Source organism: Rattus norvegicus, chromosome 10, assembly GCF_021556685.1.
Source record: "Rattus norvegicus strain SHRSP/BbbUtx chromosome 10, alternate assembly SHRSP_T2T, whole genome shotgun sequence".
Classification (NCBI taxonomy): Eukaryota; Metazoa; Chordata; class Mammalia; order Rodentia; family Muridae; genus Rattus; species Rattus norvegicus.
Genome location: NC_141543.1, coordinates 54,343,698 through 54,358,977, shown reverse-complemented (window position 1 = coordinate 54,358,977; position 15,280 = coordinate 54,343,698). Strand labels below are relative to the sequence as shown.

General features: G+C 43.7%; 1 non-coding gene across 1 annotated transcript; it reads right to left on the bottom strand.

Annotated features, from left to right (window-relative positions):
• Nucleotides 1-13,806: 13,806 nt before the first annotated feature.
• LOC120095507 (U6 spliceosomal RNA) lies at nucleotides 13,807-13,912 on the bottom strand. Its single transcript, XR_015632524.1, has one exon. It is a non-coding gene; the product is annotated as a U6 spliceosomal RNA (small nuclear RNA).
• Between the last annotated feature and the right edge of the window lie 1,368 nt (nucleotides 13,913-15,280).

Genomic DNA, 15,280 nt, shown 5'->3' with positions numbered 1-15,280 from the left:
CAAGCAAGCCACAGCTTCCTGAAGATGCCACTGCAGGGACTTGGGACTCCTCTGTGCAACAGTAGCAAAGCTGAAGCCCCAAACTGCACGTTGTCATCCCACTACAGAGGGTCTGCACACAGACCATGCAAGGACAGATGGCTGTCCCTCCACAGCTGGTGCAAAAGGGTCACAGAGAAAAACAAGGCCGGGCCTAGTTTCTTACAGACATTGGCAGAAGATTGTCACTCTTCTGGTATTGAGAAGGAATACGAAATGGCTGCAAAAACTCAGGGCCTGTCTGTCTGCCTGTCTGTCTCTATCTATCTATCTATCTATCTATCTATCTATCTATCTATCTATCTATCTATCTATTGATATATCTATAATCTAGCTATATCTAGCATCTATCTCTGTTCACTGTCTGTCATCTGCCTATTTGCTATTTCCATGTTAAGTTAGTGCCTCCTATTTTTATCACCCATGAACCTATGTTGATTTATTATTGATTGAAGTTCATTCCGGTTTGCTAGGGTTAGCTGAGCAATCTTCTCCTCATCCAGAGTCCAGTCCATGTGACAGTGCACACAACACTGCATTTCATTACACATCTTTTGTCTCAGATTATATCTTTGTATAGACTATACATGGTCTATACAAATTTATTACATTAGTATGCTGGCCTCTGGACAGAATGTGGATCTAAACCCTCTCTTCATTAAGACCCTGGGTTAGGCATGGGGAGTGGCCTGGTGATAGAACATTTGGCTGGCATAAGCAAGACCCTAGATTCTGTCTTCAGTTCAAAGAATATAAAAGTGATGATGATGATGATGATGATGATGATGATGATGATGATGATGATAATAATAATAATAATAATAAATGCAAAACCTAGTCAGGATCCTGTTGGAGGCGTACTGGCTCACCCTGAAGATGAGTCCAGATGATTGTCAGTCTCTCTGAAGAGGGATTTTAGAGCATTGTGCTTTATAGCTCTCTTCTCTGTCTTAAGACAGAGGGTGGGCCTGGAAGCCCCAGGGGTGGGCAGAATGGAGTAGTATTCCCTAGATCCCAGTTTCCTCCTTTGTGGAGTAACAACACTGCCACCTACCTTATACATGCTGTGAACTGTCCGGTGATTTGAATAGCCTTCTGGGCTGAGTCCAGAGGATACTGCAGGCTCTGATATGGCAGCTGAAGAAGAAAGGTGGTCTTAAAAGAAAGAAGTTGGAGATGTCCTCAGATAACCACCAGTGGGAGATTGCATTTACCTGCACTGGGGAGATGGGGGCCAGTGGGATTTTTCAGGAACCCTCTGAAGAACATGCAGCATTTGGCAAGACCTTTGTCAGGGGTAGTTGGCTGCAGGCTAGTCAGTGCGAGGAAAAAGCCACTGGCAAGATCCAGGCTCTCTTCCTCTCTTTGCCTTCTCTTGCTTCAAGCTTGTAGGAGGGAAAATTAGCATGCAGGGAGAAAATGCACTTCATTCTGCCTGCCATCAAAAGGCTACACCAGGTATAGACTTAAGAAAAGAGACTCATTGATGAGCCAAGCTGAGAATTTTAATTATTACATAGACCCAGAGATTTAATTACTGCACTGAGCCTATGGTTTGTCATCAGAAATAAGAACAGTTTTGTTATAGACTGAAAGTGACCATGGAAGTCACAGGAGCTGCCCTAGTTCCCATGCATGGAAGGAAAAGCACACTTCAGAGGGTGAGCCGCTTGGGTGTTGCTGGGTGGGGATCTCTGTTCTAATACTAACAGTTTCTCTCTGGATCCCGAAAGCCTGCTTATTCAGTTTACAGACCAGAAGACCAGGTACTCATAGGGTAGAGTGGGGTCAGATAGGGTCAGTGGGGGGAGCTGTTCAGGACTGATGGACAGGATATGATTGTACTTCACATGGTAGCAGGGTATTGGGATTGTCTGAGGGTTTCTAGTGCTGTAATGAAACACTGTGACCAAAGGGCAAGATGGTTTATTTGGCTTATATATCCGTATTATGGTTCATCATTGAAGGAAGTCAGGACAGGAGCTCAAACGGGGCAGGAACCTGGAGACAGAAGCTGGTGCCGAGGCCACAGAGGGATGCTGCTTACTGGCTGGCTCTGCATAGCTTGCTCACTCAGCCCGATTTCCTATAGGCCACAGGACCACTAGCCCCAAGATAGCACCATCCACAATGGGCTGGGCCCTTCCTCATCAATCGCTAATGAAGAAAATGCCCTACACTCATGGAATCCTGCTAAAGATGGGGAGGGAGGATTGTAGGAGTCAGAGGGGTCAAGGACACCTCAAGAAAATCAACAAAGCTGGACTCATAGGGGCTCACTGCGACTGAGCTGACAATCAGGGAGCCTGATTGAGTCTATCCCAGGTTCTCTGTACATATGTTCCAGTTCTGTAACTTGGTGTTTTTGTGGGATTCCTAACAGAGTGTACAGGGCCTGCTTCTGATGCTTTTGCCTGCTTTGGAGACCCTTGCCCTTATACTAGGTTGCCTTGTCCAGCCTTGATATGAGGGAGGTGCCAAATCTTGTGGCAAATTGACATGCCATATTTGGTTGATATCCTTGGGGGGCCAGCCCTTTTCTGATGAGAAAAGGAGGAGTGGATGAAGAGGGAGAAGGTGGTAGAGAGGGACTGGGAGGAAAAGAGGGAGGGGAGATTGTAGCTGGGATATAATATGTGAGAGAATAAATTAATAAAGAAAATGTTCAAAAGAAAGGAAAAATGAATGAATGAATGAATGAATGAATGAATGAATGAATGAGAGGGAGAGGGATACTCCAACATATAACAAAGACACATGCTCCACGATGTTCATAGCAGCCTTATTTATAATAGCCAGAAGCTGGAAAGAACCCAGATGCCCTTCAACAGAGGAATGCATACAGAAAATGTGGTACATCTACACAATGGAATATTACTCAGCTATCAAAAACAATGACTTTATGAAATTCGTAGGCAAATGGTTGGAACTGGAAAATATCATCCTGAGTGAGGTGACCCAATCACAGAAAAACACACATGGTATGCACTCATTGATAAGTGGATATTAGCCCAAATGCTCGAATTACCCTAGATGCCTAGAACAAATGAAACTCAAGACGGATGATCAAAATGTGAATGCGTCACTCCTTCTTTAAAAGGGGAACAAGAATACCCTTGGGAGGGAATAGGGAGGCAAAGTTTAAAACAGAGGCAGAAGGAACACCCATTCAGAGCCTGCCCCACATGTGGCCCATACATATATAGCCACCCAATTAGATAAGATGGATGAAGCAAAGAAGTGCAGGCCGACAGGAACTGGATGTAGATCTCTCCCGAGAGACACAGCCAGAATACAGCAAATACAGAGGCGAATGCCAGCAGCAAACCACTGAAATGAGAATAGGACCCCTGTTGAAGGAATCAGAGAAAGGACTGGAAGAGCTTGAAGGGGCTCGAGACCCTATATGAACAACAATACCAAGCAACCAGAGCTTCCAGGGACTAAGCCACTAACCAAAGACATGTATACATGGACTGACCCTGGGCTCCAACCTCATAGGTAGCAATGAATAGCCTAGTAAGAGCACCAGTGGAAGGGGAAGCCCTTGGTCCTGCCAAGACTGAACTCCCAGTGAATGTGATTGTTGGGAGGGCTGTAATGGGGGAAGGATAGGGAGGGGAACACCAATATAGAAGGGGATGGGGAGGGGTTAGGGGGATGTTGGCCTGGAAACTGGAAAGGGGAATAACAATCGAAATGTAAATAAGAAATACTCAAGTTAATAAAGATAAAAAAAAAAAAGAGAGAGAGAGAGAAAAAAGAAGTGTCATATACACTTGCCCACAGCCTGATCTTATGGAGATATTTTCTCAACTGAAGTTCCCTCCTCACAAATGACTGTAGTTTGTGTGACATTGACACAAAACTCTCCAACATAGGGATGGAGTCACTGTGGAGACAGCAGGCAGGTCTCTAGAGTGTTCACCAAAAGAGAGCAAGGTGCCTGGAAAGACACGAGATGCCTAACATTTAGCCTGTTGCTTATAGGAGTCCATCACTATTACTAAGGTTGTGGAATGTTACTCAGCCGGGCCTCTGAGATCCCACAGGGGCACATTTCCTTCCAGTTCTGTGTTCAGTGATGTCAATATGGCAGTCTGAATTCATCCATGTTGGGGATGTTAGACCAAAACCAACAAACAAACAGCTTAGTGCTGTATAAAATGGTCCTCTGACACATAGTTCAGTGATATACCCATATCCCTGGGAGAAAAGGTGCTACTGTCCCTGCTGTGGGTTCCTCACCTGTCTGCCTTACTATAGCATAAGCCAGACTCACAGGAGCGAGGAGAGGAGATAGATGAAGCTGCAGAAGACAGTGGCAAGAAGTAAGTTCAGCTGAGCTGAGGGACATGATAAGCTCTACTTCAAGGGGGCTCAGACATTCTTGGTTCATTCTGGTGGTTGTAGGGGGATTAAACCTTAGCTTGAGTAAGGACACCTTAGCACCAGGAACAATAAGAGGCTAATGTTTCTGTCACTTGGCTCCTCTACATATTGATGCCTTGTAAGAATACAGAAGTGCAGCAGTGACCTCTACAGTGTCCCAGAGTCTGGTGTATATAAAAGAGTGAGACTCACGACCTTGAACTTCCTTGTTATAAGCATGGAGTTATTCAGACTTCTCTGATCAGAAAACCTGAAGTAAAACACCCACTCAAATCTGTGGTTTTTTTTTTTTTTAAATGAAAACCTGATGCCACAAATGGAAAATTCTACACCATGATATCTTGTTATGGGAACAAAGCTGTTAAAAAATATTGCATAAAAGAACAAAAAGACACATTGGAAAGCAGACAGCATCTTCCACAAGTGGTGCTGGTCAAGTGGGATAGTTACATGCAGAAGAATGAAATTAGGTCTTTATCTCTCACTCTGCACAAAACACAACTGCAAATGGATCAAGGACCTCAGCGTAAGTCCTGATACCCTAAATCTGATAGAAAAGTAAGTAGGGAACACGCTGGAATTCATTGGCATAGGAAAGAAGTTTCTGGACAGTCATTAAGACCAACAATTAATAAACAGGACTCATAAAACTAAAACCTTCGATCGAGCAAAGAACACTATCATTCTATTAGCTATATATCCAATAGAGGGTTAGCATCTAGAATACACATGAATTAAAAAGACAAACATTAACATCAGGAAAATAAAAACCTAATTAGAAGATGAGGCATGAAAATAAAGTTTTCAGAAGACCAAGTTCATATGGCTGAGAAACATTTAAAACAATGTTCAGCATCTTTAATCATCAGGAACAAACTAAAGGTACTATGAGATTTCATTTTACCCTAGTTGGATGGCCGTGGCAAAAAAAGAAACGCAGACAAATACTAGTGTGGATGTGGGAAAGGGAAACACTGCTGGTGAGAGTGCAAACTAGTTCAAACACTGGACATCAGTGCGGAGGTTCCTGACAAAGCGGCCATATGTCTACCTCACCATCCAGCTGCCACTCTACCTCAAAGACTGTATCCTTCTACAGTAGGAGCTGTTCATTCATGCACATTCCTGTCCTAGTCTAACAGCCAGGGGATGGGAACAGCCCAGATGTTCATCAACTCATGAAAGGACAAGTGAAACGTGGTTCATTTACACAGTGGAGTATGATTCAGCTAGTAAGAAAAATGCAAATAAACAATCGAGTCGAGCTGGAGACAATCATTCTGATTGAGATAACTTAGACCTAGAAAGGTAAGTGCTACATGATCTGTAGGTATTAGTTTTGAAGTTTCGGATATTCACACTTCATTTGGAATACCCACAGAGCTCAGCAAACTAGTAAGATGGCATGAGCCAGGGGTGAAGGAAAGAAAATCAGAATGCACTGCTATAAAGAGTTAACAGGTAATTATGAAACAGAAAGGGTTAAATTTGGGTGGGAGAGGAGAGGGTATGGTATTGCAGGGGGTGAGAGAGGGATAAATTATATTCAAGACCTTTTGAAAATGTAATACAGAAACTTGCTACTGTAGAAGTGCACACACACACACAAACACACACACATAGATACACACTCAGACATAAACACACACTCACACATACACACACTTAGACACAGTCACACACAGTCACATACACATACAAACTCACTCTCTCAATACACACTTATTCATACACATTCACAAACACTCATATAGACACTCAAACATACACTCTCATACATAGTCACACACATACACTCATATACACATACACATACATACATACTCACTCTCTTACACACACATAATACTCATTCACAAATACACACACACACTTGCACATACACATTCACACACACACAGTCACACACAGTCACATACACATAGAAAACTCAACTCACTCTCACACACACTCATTCATACACACTTACACACACTCATACAGAAGCTCAAACATATACTTTCATACATAGTCACACACGTACACTCATACACACATACATAGTCTCTCTCTCTCTCTCTCACACACACACACACACACACACATACATACATACTCACTCACACATACACACACACTCGCACACGGAGATAAAACAAGTTACCCAGCAATGCCCATACTAGACACAAGATGGTAACAAAAAGCTCAGTGCTGGGAATGGGAATGCATTGCTTCATTTGGAGCTGTTGACCAGTGAGTTCCTATAACCCAACCCCAATCTTTACTGGCTATTGCCCAGTCTCTTGGTTCCCTTCCAGAACTCAGCCAGGAGACCCTACTGATGAAGACACTGTGTACTTGAGTTGTAGAACATAGAGAAATCAAACTGATCCTGACCTGGAATCTCAGGGATTTTCAGGGAAGATGGGGTGGGAAGACTGTACAGAGGAGATGGTTGGCTACAAGAAGACAGCGTTTTCTGAACACAGCAGGCAGTTGCACAAAACTCACCGTGGGTTTGACAGCATCTACAAGACCTATGCAAGCCAAAGTCAGACAAAATCCCAGCATGGAGGAGGAGGGAAGCACAAAGTCCTCTGTAGTGTAGGGTCCATGATATCCAGAACTAAATAGTATGCAAAAGCAAAGAGTGTTTTATTCTGCAGAAGTCCAACATGCTGGGGTCTCCCATTACCAAATGGGAGCCCCAATGAGTTCCAAGGCCCCATTTAAAGCACATTAGGGGAATACCAGGGAGGGGTAGGTGACCTCAATTTTAATCTTTGGCTCTATCTCTAGAACCATTGCTGGGGTATGGGGGCCTGGTAACTGTTGCTGGGGAAATCTGAAAACAGCTGCTGACCATTGTCCTTGCCTCAGATCAGATGGTGGGGTAGCTTCTGAGGCCTGGACTTGGCTGGACTTGGCCAGTTCTTGGACACAGATTTAGGCCTAGTCTCCTGAACTGCCATTTTGAAGCCTGTCATAGAGTCATTCTAGCCTGTCTCAGTGGGGTTCACTACAAGTTCCTGCCTTGGCTTCTGTAGTTCAACCAATTTATGTTTATTGCCAACTAGCTTACAAATAAGTGAGACTTTGGCTTTGACAATTACGGGGGTCACCCCTAATCTCCTTTTCTTTTTTTCTTTTTTTTTTTTTTTTGGTTCTTTTTTTTCGGAGCTGGGGACCGAACCCAGGGCCTTGCGCTTCCTAGGTAAGCGCTCTACCACTGAGCTAAATCCCCAGCCCCTAATCTCCTTTTCTAATGGTGACCTGGCTACCCCCACAGTGGCGTACCTCAGGTACTTGCTGGTTTTCCTGACCCTGTGCTCACAGTTTCTCTCCCCTCCTGGCAGCTTCCTCCTCTTCTTTTCTTCTTTTTATTTTTCCCACCTGATCTCTCCTTTCTCCTTTCTCTTCTCCACCCCCAGCCAGGTAACTCAAAACCTACACACCTCTAATCCCTCCAGTAATTGGCTGTAGCCAAATTTATTTAACCAATAGTTTTAACTTAAGGAACAAGGTTTGCACAACAAAAGCTTGTAAATGTGAGAATTTACTCATAGGCCTAGACCTTCCCTTCTGGTACAGAATTTAGCACTGCAATGCATAGCAACAGACCAAACCTCAACAGACTTTCCTCAGTGAAGGACAATAATCTTTATTCTAAATGAACCCTCTCCTACCCCTGAGATGTTTTGGTTAGTTTTATCATAGCAACAGAAAGTTGCATAGGACAAAGGCTATTTGGAATATTTGTGTGTGTATAATGGCATATCTGATGACCGGGACTCAAAATTAAACATGAATCTCATGTAAGTTTCATGTATGACTTGCCCAAGAGAAATTGTATATAATATTCTTAACAATTTTATTTCAGGCACCAACATTTTGTGGTATGAGAAAATTTCAATTGTGGTGTCCTGTCTAGTTTTAAGAACTTTAAGCTTTGGAACAGTCTGGGTTTTAGATATCCAAATCAAGGAATCATATCCTGCATTTGGCCTAGGACAAATACCTACAGGATGTGAACTCAGGCCCATATGCTGCAAGAAATGGTCACATCTTTTTTCTGAACGAAGTGCCTCCTGGGTTATGACAGAAGTCTTGGAGTGGCATTGCAGGCAGGATGCTGTTTTTCCTAACAAGGTACACTCCTGCTTGATACTGGCAAATGCTAGGTGACTGCCTGGGTATTTGCTGAGCTCAGCATCTTATCCTCCACGTCCTGCTTCAGGCCTCTATTCTCAGGCTGCACTGTAGATCTTAATCCACTGAATTGTACAGATGCCAGGATTGCTCTCCATCAGCCTGCACATCTGGTTAGATTCATGTTCTCGAGAGTGACTTGTGTATCTCCAACATCTGTCAGCCCTATCTACTCTTCAATTGCTCTTGGGGCATTTGGAGGGGAAGCTTGCACCGAGACTCGCACACTTGCACGGAAACAGCATCACAAGCTAAAGCACATTCAGAGAGTTGTTAAAGTTAGTGGGGTTGGTTTTTTTTTTTTTTAAATATTTATTGCCAAGCTGTTGAGTGATCATAAAATAAGCGTCCAGCTGATGGCTCTCTTTGGTCTTGTGCTGCCATATGTCTTTTTGCTGGAGTGTATGGTGCCTGTTAGGGCTCAAAACATCGGAAGAAGTTGAGGGGAGGGTAAAACAGGAGGGCACCAGGTCCCCCGAGACCACTGACTTACTTGATGCAAACACCTGTCTTATTTTATGTAGACTGCCTCATGAGTGTTATAGTTAAAAACAAAACAAGGCAGGGGTTGTTATACCTGCAGCCACAAAGCATCAGAAGGCTCCAAATAGAGCCTTCCAAAGATTAGCTTTGATGTGTAGGATGTGGAGAACTGGGATTCTTCCAAAGCCCACTATGGGCACTGGTCTTGTTTAACTTTCTTTCTATCTATCTATCTATCTATCTATCTATCTATCTATCTATCTATCTATCTATCTATCTATTTTAAATGACTCAGACAAGCAAGCAGCATGGAAACTTTAAACTAGCAGATGGCCAAGAGATAACCAGAAAGTATTCTGTCATGTTGATGGGCTAATTTGTAGGAAGACCTTAGAGGCTAAGTTCATGGGCAAGAACATGGCAGACTTGGTAATGAACTGAGGCAGAGCCAGGGACAGAAGACTGACTTTTCTGGGCTGAGGCTTCAGGGGAGTAAGTTTCTGAGTGCTGTCAGAACTACCTGGAATATCTTGTACAGCACTGGATGACCATGGGTGACAAGATTGAGACTGACTACTGTTGCCTGAGAGATCTTCGTGTCTCCAGGCTACTTTCTCTTTTTCAGTGATGACCAGTGGTTTCTGGCAATCTTAACCAGTGATTTCATGGCAATCCCAGGTTAGTGAGATGCTAATTCGCATCTGTGCCTCTAACAGTTTCTGAAGAACTCTTCCACCAGCATGATGTGGGAGATTGGGTTTTCACCCACACAGACTCTACTTCCTCCTTTGCTTCATAGACATTCTTCATTCTTATGCCACCATGACCTGGCTACTTTTCCCAGTCCTGACCTCTGCTTCCTTGTGTGAGCATTACCTGGTGTGAACTCCCTGGTCTGTGGGGTTGGTCACAGCTCTCTCTGTGAGGTGATCTCCTAGGTGTTAGCTCCATCTTGCCCCTGCATCTCAGAAGACACACATAGTAAGTGAGGTCATGGTGGGTACATGTTGGTTGAACCTGCTCATGCTTTGCCTTGACCCCCACTTACCCTTCACACCTCAGATGTTAGAAGTTGAGTGAATCTGGTTGGCTCAAACCCACTCTGAACACTAGGGTGATGGATCCTATTTGGCTTTTAGTGTCTGGCTGCTCCTTAGTTTGGTAATGGACCTTTCATTTTATGGCAAGGAGCTCTTTGAAGACTTCTCCAAGTACTTCTGTGACATTTCTTAAAGGTGCTTGTTATAGTTTGGTTGTAAAATGTCCCCCTTAGCCTCATGTGTTTGAACACCTGGTCTTCAGCTGGTGACAATGTTTTGAGATGTTATGGAAACTGAGACAGAGAGCCTAGCTGGCAGCTGTAGGTCATTGCCAGGACCATCAGAGTTACAGCCAAGCACTCATTTCTGGCCTTTTCCTCTCTGTTTCCTGATCTGTCAAGATGTGAAGAATCTTTGCAGCAAGCTCCCATCATCAAGGACTACAATGTTTGGCCTGTTGTCCCTTCTCTTCCACAAAGGGACTGTAGCCTTTGTCATGAGTCCACATTATCCCCTCTTTCTTAAGTTGTTTCTGTCAGAGATTTTGTCACAGTGACAAGAAAGTAAGCAACTCAAATAGACAGAATGTGGCTCTCCTCACAAGAGAGGGGGAGGCTTTAAAGGAAGCTGATAAGGAAATAAGCAGAGCAGAAAGATGGGGTAGAAACTAGGTGATGTCATGCATCCTCGAGGCACGCTAGACGTCAGTCTGGACTCTTTATATGGGTGAACAACATAAATTTGTAACTAACTTTCAAAAACAACAATGTTATATGATTCATCCAAACATATAAGCAATACAAATATTCCCGGAGATGATCTAAGATTACATCCCTTTTGTGCACACACAAGTTCCTTATTTTGTCCCTGGATCACTCCAGCAGCTATGAGGCTGGGTCCTCTGACCTGAGTCTAGTCTCTCATTGGCACTTGTGAAAGATGTTACCTATGCTCAGTCACCATGCGTCTGTCTCCTTTCACCTTTCAGGGTAGCTCTCCCACTTGGCTCTATTCCTGAATTCTTTCTCCTCCCGGATGTCCCACCTCCCATTTCCTGCTAAGCCATAGGATATAGGTTTTTTTAATTGACAGGCGACAATTGACATCCATACAATACACAAGATATTCTCTCTATGGCCAGTCAATGGACTTTCTGCTTGGATTCCACACCCCACCTCTAGTCTTTCTCCTCCTCCCCTCCCTCCCCAAACACATTTCAGCCTAGGCCATTTTGGGGAAATCTCAGGTTGAGGCAGATCCCCTACTCTTATAAATCCCTGTCTCTCTTGAAGTGTGCCATGGAAATCATGATGAATTATATTTTAATTGTGTCTCACCTAGAAAGTCTATCTCATTAGATATAGTGGACTAAGGCAGTGTAGGGTCCATACAGGAAAGAAGACAGAACTGTTGAATGACAACATTTCTTTTCAGAGCTAATCATGCAAGCCAAAGTGAAGAATAAAAGTATGTAAGAGAGTCCAGATGAAGATTTATCCAAGCTGATGTTGTTAGCTCCCCTCCCCCATGTGCCCCTGCATATTCTGTAGCAGAATTTCATTTGCCAGACGGTTTGTCTGACCTCAGTTTAATTCTAACACACTCCATGTTCAAGAGAAGTTACTGGCTTCATCCCTGACAAAGGAAAACATTACATCCAGACACAAACACAGCTTACCAAACTCCTGGCTTTGAGGACTGTCAGATGTTTGACCCAGCTCTCTTTGGAACTGAAGAAGGCCGAGTCCAAAGGCCTTTTCCGCTCAGCTTTGTTTCCTAGTCATCCCTCGTATATATCCTCAGGGGAAAGGCAACTTCCTTCGAACCCCACAAGTTGTCTTAGACAGTGAACAGGTTTCCAATCCCACCTAAGGAGCTGAATGTAAATGGCCATGGAAACGCCCCAGCCTAGGTTTTTCTTACAATCAACAAGCACAGGCAGTTTAGAGGGAAATGTTCTCAGGAACAAACCACAGTGGGACTTCTGCAGATCCGAAGACCCTTTGCTTGTCTCAAGACAGTAGCTGCAGAATTGTTCAATACTTTGGTGGGCTTTGGGACTTCAGGGAACCCCAATATATACTCAGCTACATAAGTCAAATCCCCAACTTGTTCAACAGGCAGGCTGTGAAGCTGTAGGGCTAGCCATGCTCAGTACTCCTTAGTGTGATTCTTCTGGAATTCATAGAGATCCTGGTCAAGGTCTGCTATGCCTTCTCCTTCATCCTCCACAACACCAGAAGCCACCTGGAGTAGTCCCTGAGGATGTAAATCCTCAGAAGCAATGCTACCTACTCCACAGTGGCCTATCTCATTATCCCTACACTTTAAGCTCACAGGACTTTCTGTCTTTCCTCATAGCTATTTGGGACTGTGACACTTTGCCTAACCTCTAAACTAGGGGACGAAGAAGTCCTAGCTGCTTTCTAATGGTGCTATCACACCCCCAGCCCCAGTTCCTTCTATGTCTGCTTCTCCCCAGGACTCCTAAGGGACAGACAACGAGTTTAGCTATAAGCCCTTGTATCCCTCTGAGTTTGAGCTTTAGGGTAATTTCTAGATAATTGCTAAGGTAACTGTTTGACTTCACCCTTTCTCTGCAGCCCAGTAAAATCCTAAATTAATTTCATTTCGATTCTCACATTTGCCACCACTCAGTTAAACCTAATCTTATTAATGGGAACTCTGACGGCTGATTGGATCTTGACTTAACCAGGAAAACAAGACAACTGATATTCTTGTGTTTTCGTTGATACTTTTTATATTTCCCAGACCTTAAGAAAACATAGGGAGAAGGCAGGACAAAGGCATGGCTCTCTAAAATTGAACTGCAGTAGAATGTGGCTGAGGCCGGGGGCTTTAGGAGGGAGAATCAGACCTCATGAGCGAGAGAAAAGAAAATATCCTTTGCTCTTTTGGGCAGAGTATAAGGTTGGAAAACCCTAAATCTAGGTGTTGAAAATCAGCTATTTCCTGTAATCTACACCAGTCCATACTTTTGGGGGAAAAAAAAGCATTCTTTCAGTTACAGAAGTAACATATTCATTGTGGAGAAAATATCAGAAAACCAGAAGAACTAAAATTTCCCATAGATTTATCTCCATAGGTAAACATGGAGACTAGTTTCCATGCAGCTCTAAGACTCCAATTTACCCATAGCATCTTTCATGTTTCCTCTCTACTTCCTTTCAAAAACTGGAGCTGAAATCACACAGCTTTGTAAAGTTTTCAGGTCAGGATTGCTTCCTTTCTTTGTTGTTGTGCGATAGGGCCACCACATAGCACAGGTTGACCTCAAACTCACCATGCCCCTGCCTCTGCTTCCTAACAGCTGGGATTACAGCAAGCTCACCCAGGCTTGGATTCTGGGAACTTTTCTTCCTTCCTTCCTTCCTCCCCCGTACCCCCTCCCCCTCCCCCCTCTCTCTCATTTAATATAGGACAACGTTTAATTGGGGCTGCCTTACAGGTTCAGAGATTCAGTCCATTATGTTCCAAGGTGGGAACATGGCAGCATCCAGGCAGGCAATGCTGTATGTAGGAGGATGAGAGTTCTACATCTTCTTCTGAAGGCTGCTAGCAGAATTGTGGCTTCCGGGCAGCTAGGATGAGGGTTTTAAAGCCCACACCCACAGTGACACACCTACTCCAATACTGCCACACAAAAAATAAGGAACGCTTCACTAATTTGCGTGTCAGCCTTGCACAGAGGCCATGCTAGTCTTCTCTGTATCGTTCCAGTTTTAGTACATGCGCCGCCAAGCGAGCGCCAGGGAGCTTTTCTTAAACAGGGGCTGAAGAGGCGTCTCAGTGGCTCTGAGTGCTTGCTGCACTTCAGGGGATGGGGAGTGCGGGTTCCAGCACTCACAACGAGAGGCCTAATAGCCACTAATAACGCCGGTTCAGGGAGATCCGACACTATTTTTTGAGAAGCAGCCCTCTCACATGAATATAATTAAAATATTAATCAATCTTTTAAAACAAGAAAGTGCTATTTGCTAGCAGAGTTCTAAGCTCGCCGTAAGTAACAAATGTTTTTATAAGTCAACATCCTTGAAGTCTTTTGCTAGTCCATTTCTGGCTTTCTGGTGCTCTGCAGTGTAGAACTCCTGAAAATGTCGGTGGATGTAGGTGCTTCGCCTAACTCCGTGGAAGATGAAAGCCAAGAGACATGTAGTAAGGCTCGACTGTTTCCTCAGACACATTCTTAATTTAAGTCAGAAATTCAAACAGGTAGGTGTAAAAATAGTTTTAATTCAGTGGCTTTATTTGATTACAGAGAAGGTTGACTATCTCCAAATCCAAATATTGCTATTTGTACCCCTGCTCTCCATTTATCAATAGTAAAGTGTAGTTTTAAAATTCATTATCTATTAATTTAATTTTTCTATAGTGAACACAAATGTCAATTAGCTTTAGAGATGGGGCTATGTCTCAGTAAATCCATTCCAAATTGACAGGCGGAAAATGAAAAATGCACTTAACACGGTTGTTTCACCGTTGCGGCTCAGCCTAGAAGAGAAAACGCAGGTTAACCAGGAGGTAGACAAAACCAACACACGCCTGCTTTGCTGTAAAGGACTGGATGACTGGGGGAAACCACGGGCATAGCCTTTCTCTTCTTTCACACAGCATGCCACTCATCTCAATTACTAACAAGTATGCACTTTAGGTAAAACATACAACTTTCCCACTAAGCTCCTGGCAATGTACTTAAATACACTGCCACGCTATTAGCCGAACTACCAGTATGTTTTCTTGGCATGATTAACATTGGGGAGATTTTTTAATTTCGAGAGTATTTTGAATTCTCTTCCTCCTCTTCCTCCTCTTCCTCCTCTTCCTCCTCTTCCTCCTCTTCCCCCTCCTCTCCTCCCCTTCTCCTTCCTCCTCCCCCCCTTTCCCCTTTCTCCCCCCTTCCTCCCTCCCCTTCTTTCTTCTTTTTGGATTTTGAGAAAATGGATCTTATACTTTAGAAATGATTTTTCTTGGTTTTCGCTTTTTCCTTATTTTACACTTATTGCTCCTTTCTGCTCTCTTATTTATTGAGCTCTCAAATCCTTCCTAGAGCTCCATGTGGGGGCTTTCTCTCGTGCAAGACTTCCACAGCCCTTGATTTGACCTCTGTCCTGGGTGCT